Source organism: Dermacentor andersoni, chromosome 4 (genome assembly GCF_023375885.2).
Source record: "Dermacentor andersoni chromosome 4, qqDerAnde1_hic_scaffold, whole genome shotgun sequence".
NCBI classification, from domain to species: Eukaryota; Metazoa; Arthropoda; class Arachnida; order Ixodida; family Ixodidae; genus Dermacentor; species Dermacentor andersoni.
The window spans coordinates 149,849,998-149,859,567 of record NC_092817.1 but is presented as its reverse complement, the minus strand read 5'-3'; positions in this window follow the sequence as shown (position 1 = coordinate 149,859,567).

Sequence of the window (9,570 nt, the reverse complement as noted above, 5' to 3'; positions counted from 1 at the left end):
TAAACTAATTTGCTCGTTCCCTTTACTACCCCTTTGAATTTTTTGAACACTACCGCCGCAGATTTCTTGGTGTGATAATAGACCGCAATCTTTCTTGGACCAAACATGTTACTGCGCTTAGGGCTAAACTGACCAACTTCATACACGTTCTTCGATCGTGTAAAATCTGGAGTGAGATGGGGCCCCTCTGAATGAAGTTTGCTCCAAGTGTACCAGGCACATTTTGTGGGCGACATACGCTACAGCATGGCTGTGCTGTCTAACGTGGGATCATCTTGTATGCACACGCTGGAGAGCCTTCAGGCACATGCACTGTGGATATGCCTTAGCTTGCCACGCTGCACGTCAACTAAGGACACAATAGCGGAAGCACGGGCTTGTCCAATCGACACATACAGGTCTTGTGAACCTGTGCGAACCTATCTTCGCCTGCTGACCAGACACTCACACCATCCTCTGTCAACACTTCCAAGAACCAACCTTGACTGAGCTTTTTCTAAAGCAATGGCATGTCACGAAAGCATTATACCTGCAAGGTTCCAGGCCACCAACATCGCGGAGACACCTCCATGGACATTATTGAGACCACTAGTGAGGCTTCAGATACCCGGCATTATGTAGAAATCCCACGTTTCTTCTATTGGCTTGAAACAGCTCACCCTGTCCCATATATTCCCACAACTTGGAATTACTCGGCGATTTCAATTAGGCCACAAATCGACATCTACAGCTGCGGAACGTGCGGGAATAAGGGGGGCTGTTCACTTTATGAGAACGCAGGCACATAATAAATGGACAGTGTTCTACGATGCCAAATCAGCGCTATAGGCGCTAAAATGCTTTTTAAAGAAAGGACCATATTACCTGCTTGTTCTGTAAATCGCCGAATTTTATCCCAGTGCCGAGTTAGGTGGCCACGTGATCACTTTTCCGTGAGTGCCTAGTCATTGTGGTGTGATTGGCAATGAACTCGCTGACAGTGAGGCAAGATCAGCCTTTGCTTCCTCTGATGAAGTACTGATTGCCTACTCGCGACCTGACACCTACTTTATGATTAAGGCACTCATGCAGGACCTTACAAAGGCATACAGAGCTCACGGTGGCAACATCCATAGACGCCTATATATGATCGACCCAGACGGTAAATTCTGTTTGCCTCCGAAGGTTACGCGGAGCAAAACGTCATTGCTACACAGGATTCGGCTGGTCGTTGCTTTCACCCGTCGCTATGCGCACCTCATCGGCAAGTCGAACAGCCCCGATTGTGAACACTGCCAGACGCCTGAAACGCTGGAAAACATACTGTGCGATTGTCCAGCATATATGCTGGAGCGAAGGACGTTGGAAAGTTCCCTAGCCAGCGTGGCAGGCAACGACTGTCGGAGGACGCTATTCTCGGCCCTGACACTGCAACTTCAATGCGGGCGACTAAAGCGCTGTTGAAGTTTCTGCAGTACACCAAGCTAGACGAGCGGCTCTAGCAGGGCAACTGTCTCATATATATAAGCACTCACCACTTCTCTTATCATCATCACCCATCCCAGTACTTCCACTCCCCTTCCCTCTTCTCCATTGCAGAGTAGCCGACTAGAGCACACTTGCTCAGGTCGACCTCTCTGTCCTTCCTGTCAATAAATTCTACTCTATATCTATTTCCACAACAAATTGGCTGCTTAAGTTGCAATATTCTTCAAATGTCACGGCCGCATAATGATCGTCGTGGGCCGCCGAGGTGGCTCAGGTGGGATATATGGCACTCCGCTGCTAAGCAAGAGGTCGCGGGTGCAATACCTTGCCGCTGCGGCCGCATTCCGACGGGAAATAAATCCGATAACCCTAGTTAACTTCAATTTATGTGCTCATTAAGTCACCCCACGTGGTCAAAACCAATTCGGAACCCTCCACTATATAAGCCGTCCCTCATGGCGCGTATGTCCCTCGCGAATGGGGGAAAGAAAAAAAAAAATACGACAGGAGCGAGCGGAGTCCTGCGGCTGTCTTGTCAACGCGCCGGCCTCTAGTTGTTTTTCCCCTTCATGTTTGTCACCACTCAAACTCGCCCAGCCGTCCTTACTTTTGCAACCAATCACACTCACGCCATTCTGCCGCTTCTGTTTAGGAGAGGTGTGTTTCGACACGTGCGCGATGTCACCGTAACATCGGTGAACGTCATCCCGCAAGCACAGAAGGTTTGCCTACGTCGACCTCGCAGCTACTAAAGGCATTGCTTATTGATGAGCCGACATCATGTACTGCGGATGCATGTCACGCACAGCGCGTACAAATGAGAAGAGATAACGTACGCGGAGACGTCCGTGCCGATGTCGACATAGTGGGAGAGCGCGTAGCCGGCCACTATGAAGCCGAACGAGGGCCCAATGATGGCCATGCTGTTGAAGATGCCTGCACGCAAGCAGCGGCGAACGACGTGCGATTTACGAAAACATCCTGCCTCTAAGAACGGCAAAGAATACAGACTATAGCTTGCAGCGCGCATTTCCGCTGGGCTATAGTCTTGGTGAAAGGAGATATATATATATATAGTAAGTCCGTCAGACAGTTCCATCAAACATATGTAGTCAGTCAGATATACAAGGTGTTTCACGCAACTTGCGTCAAGGATATAAAAAAAGTGGTTAGCCGCAGCTGAATGAAACTAATGGCATATGGTTTGCCGTCATGTGGCGCTCCTTAGAGCATTTTTTTTTAATATTCCGCCAAATTAGTTATTTACTAAGATGAATTATGCGAAATTTTTAACGTTCAATTTCGGGCCAAGTGCGTTTCGCTGTGCTGTGGCGGGGGTTCAGAAACGACCGATCCAATTTTCTGTGGCAACGTACAGTCGCGGACAGAATAAAATGGACCACGGGATCTTCGAAAACGTTCAATTCCCGAGCAGCCTGTAGCAGTAACCAGTAAAACTGCCCACGACAACGTTGTTAGCATATTCTAGTCGAGGCCCAAATTCAAATACCAGATTGCGTTGTGAGGTTGTGGAGATATTCAGCTTTTTCTTAGATTTCATGGTCCGTAATATTCTGTCCGCGACTGTACATGCTGCGTGGCGATTTTTTTCAGCGTTTAAGGAAAGCTATAGCCCGCGAAGCCACGTGACTGCGCTCGCGCACTATCGTATTGCAGTGCTCTCAACCATGCATCGAGTCTATCGCTTATCAGGGACGATGACGCTTCCTTTTCGCGTGCCACCGCCAAAGATGCCGACGCACTGTGAAGCCGATGCCTATAGAGCCGCTGCCGCTCACTTCGTCACGGTCCGCGCGCACGGTTCTTCTGCACGAACCGCGATATATATATATATATATATATATATATATATATATATATATATATATATATATATATATATATATATATATATATATATATATATATATATATTATTTGTCTACAGAAGCTTGACGCACAGGGCAACTGTTACCTTACTGAAGCACGTTCCTTTTTCTTTGTTTTTTGCATGACTCCCAGCATTAGCAAAAGCTAAAAGAAATCTGAACTGAAGCAGATATGCTAACAATGAGTGTCAAATGCATTCGTAGAGCCTTTGTCAAATGTATACAGGCCGCCCCGCGCCTTCATGCATGCATGACTTTCAACTATGTGGTGTGGTTCCTGTGCGGCCCATGATGGATGGATGGATGGATGGATGAAAAACTTTATTGGGGTCCTTTGGGGCGCGAACTAGCGCGCAGTGGGCCGCTCCCACGTCGGGACAGAGAGGCCGAGCCTCCGCCGAGTCGCGGGCCCGTTGGACAGCCCATAACTGTTCTTCGAGGTTGGGGCTGTGTAGGACCGCATCCCAACGTGAAGCATGACACCATAAACATCTGAATGGCGAGCACGAGAGTTTTTTTTTTCATTGCACAAGAACTTATGGCGTACCACTGGAGCTCCCTTAAAACAACCCGTAGTGAGGTACCGTAGCCAGCACACGTTTGACAAAGAGCGTATTTTCTGACAGTACAGTAACGCCACGCCCAGCGTGCCCTATGAAGTCAACAAGCGCTGACGCGTACATGCCAAGCTTCATGCCCCCACTCGTAGTGCATCGTTGAATAACATACCAAGCACTGCAACCAACTATTACGACCAGAAATAGCTTTACGACGACGTCAAACAAGACGGAAACCGAGAAATGACAAAAATTATATTGACACAATTAAATGAACTTTAGGCCTCGTGAGGATAGGTGCAACACTCCGTATCTTCCTTATTTCCGTGAAAAAACACTTCGCACACGCCATTAATTCTCACAAACGTACTTGCTATCATTAGAGGTGTGCGAGTGTACAAAAGTTTTGAACAGCGAATCAACTAGTGTCATATTCGACTCCATCTAGGAATCTAATAGTCGGTATTCCTAAGTATGAATATCTTTCAAATCCTTTTGGAATACTTCGATATTTGTGCAACTAAACAAAGACGGGAGCAAAACTACGATAAAATGCATGCATAGAACATACAATTTACGTAGTGGAGCACGCTACGTCGGTCTAGGTGCCGGACTTTACCAGTTAAACTGCGCTGCTTCGCACTGTTCCAAGAGTCCTATGCTACAAATAAAGTGGCTTTCTTTTTTTTTTTCGTAACGCTCTTTTGGGATTTTAATAGAGACCAATTCATAACGTGCAACGTAATGGCAGAAACTTACTAACGTTATGAATACCAGGATGTGAACGTCGTTTGTAATAACGGTGAAAACCAGCCTTCATTATTCGAAAACTATTCGAAAAGTATTCAATGTTCGAGTCGAGTGGATTCTCTTCTGGCCCTTAACTATTAACATGTTCGATTCTACTAAGTTTTTCGATTCGCACGCCTCAGTTATCGTGTTGTCGGCTAGCAAAAAGAGCAGCGAGGAGCTGAAATCCTAAAATTTGGAAGCGAGGCAACAGCATTGTGCACCGTTTATGCAAATGCGTGCTCATGTGGTGCATGATAGAAATTTACTGTCAAACGGAAAGCAGCGAGTTTCTCTCTGTCTTCGTCTTTTTTTTTTCGCGCCCATTAATCTCTTCAGTAGCGTCAAGGCGACCTTGCGTTTACCTGAAGCGTTCAAATACTGCGCTCAGACCGAGTGGAATGACGTCACAGTTAAAGCGTCACGCTTGCTTTCGCCGAGCAGTAGATCATATAAGAAAAGATGTTACAAGCACGCACCGATGTAGAAGCTGGACTTGCGCTTATGTACGTTCTCGTCCAGGTACGCGATGGTGACCGTGTTGATGGGCGTGGCACCCAGTCCGCTGAGCAGCTGCCCCGCCATCATCATGAACCGGAAGTTTCTGCAGGCAAAGCATGCACTTCAGGTTCCACGCAAGACGCGCCGTACGCTTCCGTGCACAGCTTATACTATACAATTTCACTGCGCGAACGTGTGGCAAATCTCTTAGCCGTTTCAGTGGACCTTGAAATGCAAGTGAGCGAACTTCCCGTGTTACCGCGTCTCGCGCCTTCGTATACTCCCACCAATCGCGTTTGCCATGAAAAACAGATTGTACGTGCATCTAGTTTGAAGCCTTATGTACGACGCCCTTCAAGTTACTCTTCTGCAGCGAAGTTGGCCGCGTTTCCGCCGAGAAGGGGAAATTATAATGAGCGCAATGCTTGCATCTCATCTTCCTTAATCTGTACATGTCATCATCACGACCATCTTGTCCTTGCTCGAGGTGTTATAGAAAATAAAGTTCTTTACAAGAATAAGAGTAATAATACTCAATCAATCATCTTTATTTAACTTGCCCAGGAACAACCCTAAGGTCTCAGTACTGACGCACGCATTGTTGGGGTCTCGGTGCTGACGCCCGTTATTGCAAATGGGTCGCAAGCCCCAAGGGTAGCGTTGGCCTGGCGGCCTGGGGCACTGGAAGCATCCGAAGGTCCCGGCAAAGCAAGAGTAGACTGGTAACAGAACAACTTGTTTATTCTAACATAGCCAAAAGAGCGGCCGGTCAGGTCGACCGAAGTGGAGAGACGGGAGAGCACGTAACTCAACAGAAGAAATCGGAGCCTCTCTCTCGGCGTCCGGGGGCAGCTGCTCTTATACTCTCGGCGTCGCGGGCCAGAAGGAAGGTCACGGGATGAGCCCACGCGACGGCGGAGCACGGAACCCACGCGACGGCGGAGCACGGAGCCCACGCGACGGCGGAGCACGGAGCCCACGCGACGGCGGAGCACGGACGAGCTGAGAGACATGTTGAGACGAGTGTAGTGACGCATCGCCAACCCGCCGACGGACAGACCTCCTGGCTCCTCACTTGGGGAGCTCCGCTCCCCGGCTGCCGCGCTTTGACAAGCGTGGGCACACACACACACACGCACACACGAAGACACGTGGCACTGAAACACGCCTGGACACGCTTGGCGGGGAGGCGTTGCGGCGGCGTCGAACGGGCCAAAATGTCCGCCGCTTTGAACGAAGCCCCGGCGTCCGTTGCATCCGCGCCGGCATTACCGCGCGTTGTAGGCGAAACGTAACAGACCGCCCCGCCGGGGGAAGGAGATCCCGATGGTCAGGGGACTGCATCCGCTGTCCGGAGGGATGTCGCTCGATGATGCTTATAACCGAAGTCGGGCGTCCTTTGGCATTTCTTGAGCGCAGCGCACAGAGAAGGCCTCGTTCTCACGTTCAGGTTCACACAGGACACTGCAAAGTGACTTCGGGAGAGTTGACATTTTTGTTCTCGTTTCCGGCAAGCGTTAGAACTACGCCGAAAGTCAACCGCTCAGTCAGCAAGCACGGCACAACCCTCACTAAGCCCTGCCAGGCTCTTTCCCCTTTTATACTGCTGCCTAGTTCCTTACAGTAGTTTAGCAGCACTCAGAACGCGTCCACAAATCGGAAAATTGCACTAGAAAGCACATCATCACTTTGAAACACTACACAAAAGCAATAAGTTAAAAAAAATCCTGCCTCAGGAAGAAAAACATCCGTAACAAGCAATTTTGAGGCTGATTCCCACGTTAGGGGCTTCGACTTAAGCCATCGGCGTTACCGTTGAGACTCCCCTTTTTGTAACGCACCTCAAAGGAATATTGTTGCAAAGCGAGGCTCCAGCGCAGGAGGCGGCCATTTTTGGGAGAGATGGTCTGCAGCCATTGGAGAGGGCAGTGATCCGTCTCAATGATAAACCTCGAGCCAGCTAGGTAACATGACAATTTCTGAACGGCCCACACGATACACGCACACTCTTTCTCGGTGGCGCTGTACGCCTGCTCACGACTCGTCAGCTTACGACTAGCATACAGGACGGGGTGTTCTACTTCTCCATTTTCCCGTTGGCACAGTACAACGCCCATGCCTCGCTCACTAGCATCGCACTGAACAACGAACCCTTTTGTGTAGTCGGGCGATCGTAGCACAGGCTGGCTTGTTAGGGCGCTCTTTAGGGCGCTAAAAGCTCTTTCCTTTGTCTCGTCCCAGACGACTGTTTGCGGCTCTGTCTTTCTTAGAGCATCCGTTAGGGGAGCCGCGATATCAGAGTACCTGGGGATGTACCTCTGATAGTAGCCGGCGACACCTAAGAACGACCGAATATCGGTCTTCGTGCGCGGTTGCGGGAAGTCTCGCACAGCGGCCACCTTTATTTCAGAGGGGCGGCGACGACCCCGACCAATCACGTGTCCGAGGTAGACAACCTCGGCCTGTGCTAACTGGCACTTGGGAGCCTTGACTGTCAAGCCCGCATCGCGCAGGCGGGTTAGCACTGCCCGCAAGTGCGCCATATGCTCAGGCCAGGATGCGGAGAATATCGCTACGTCGTCTAGATACGGTAAAGCGAATTCTTGCTGTCCCCGCAACACTTTATCCAGGAGGCTTGAAAAGCAGTATGGCGCGTTCTTCAAACCAAAACTCAAAACTTTAAGACGGAATGTCCCCATTGGTGAAATGAACGCCGCATACCTACTAGCCTCTTCTGTAAGTGGAACCTGCCAATAACCCCTGACAAGATCTAGGGTGGAAATAAACTGAGCGCTACTCACTCTCTCAAGGCGCTCCTCGATGTTAGGGATCGGATAAATTTGATCCTTAGTGATGGAATTAAGCCTGCGGTAGTCGACGCAAGGACGAGGTTCCTTGCCCGGTACCTCAACTAAAATAAAAGGGGAGGTATAATCACTCTCACCCGCTTCAATAACACCGAGCTGTAGCATTTTCTTTACCTCAGCCTCCATAATATCGCTCTGGCGGGGTGACACCCGGTACGCCTTGGATCGTACTGGCTCTGGGGAGGTAAGTTCTATGTCATGAGTAAGGACAGAAGTCCTACCAGGCCTCTCAGAGAACAGACCTTGAAACTCTTGTAAGAGCTGGTGTAGTTCGGTTTTCTGCTCAGGCGACAGCGATGCTTTACTTATTAAGTCACTAATGACTTGATCGGTGTCTTTCCTGTTCGTCACTGAGCCTAGTCCCGGAAGCTCGACCGGAAGCTCTTCTAACTTTCCCGCACCGGGAATTTCCTCTCCAGTATCTGGTGCCTTTAACGCTACAGGCGCAATTTTATTCAGTTCGGGCGTGCTCTGAATATCAGCTTGCTGCACCTCTGACCCTTTCTCATTGTTTGACAACGTCGGTCCCGCAACTACCGCCTTTGCAGCGAGCTCCCGAACCTTCGATCTGGTTAAGGCCTGAACGCTAGCCTCACCAAACAAAAGCCCCTTCTCGCGCAGGAGGTGATCGGACCTGTTCGAAAATAGGTACGGGTACTGGGGGGGCAGCATAGATGACACTGCGGCCTCCGTCTCAAGTGCTCCGAAAGGTCCTTCAATAAGCACTTTTGCTACCGGCAGACACACGCTATGAGCTTCCACTGCTTGCTTGATCCATGCGCACTCGCCCGTGAACATATCGGGTTCTACGTAAGAGGGGTGAACTACATCCATTGTAGCTGCGGAATCGCGAAGCACTCGGCACTCTTTCCCGTTCACGAGGAGGTCTCGCATGTAAGGCTCGAGAAGCTTCATGTTCTCGTCAGTGCTGCATAAAGACAAAAACACGACTTTTGGTTTTGTTTCTGGACACTGCGCCGAAAAGTGACCCGGCTTCTGACACGTATAACACACGCGCACTTGCCTCATCTCGAACCGCTTTCTGCGTTCGGCTTCGGCTGCCGCCGTCTCCTCACGTTCGGTCGGACACTGCGCCGAAAAGTGACCCGGCTTCTGGCACGTATAACACACGCGCGCTTGCCTCGTCTCGAACCGCTTTCTCATGGGCGTGAACTTCGGCCTCTCAAACTTGGAGCCAAATTCACCCTCCTCGGCTAGCTCAGCGGCTCGAGCCACCGTACTAACGTCTGGCCTATCCAAGACCCAGTAGCGCACGTTCTCAGGTAACCGACTATAAAACTGTTCTAGCCCGAAACACTGCAGAACTTTCTCGTGGTCACCAAACGCTTTCTCTTCTTTGAGCCACTCCTGCATGTTTGACATAAGCCTGTAGGCAAACTCTGTATATGACTCACTCTTGCCTTTCTCATTTTCCCGAAACTTCCGACGGAACGCCTCCGCTGACAGCCGGTACTTTTTTAGCAGACTCGATTTCACTTT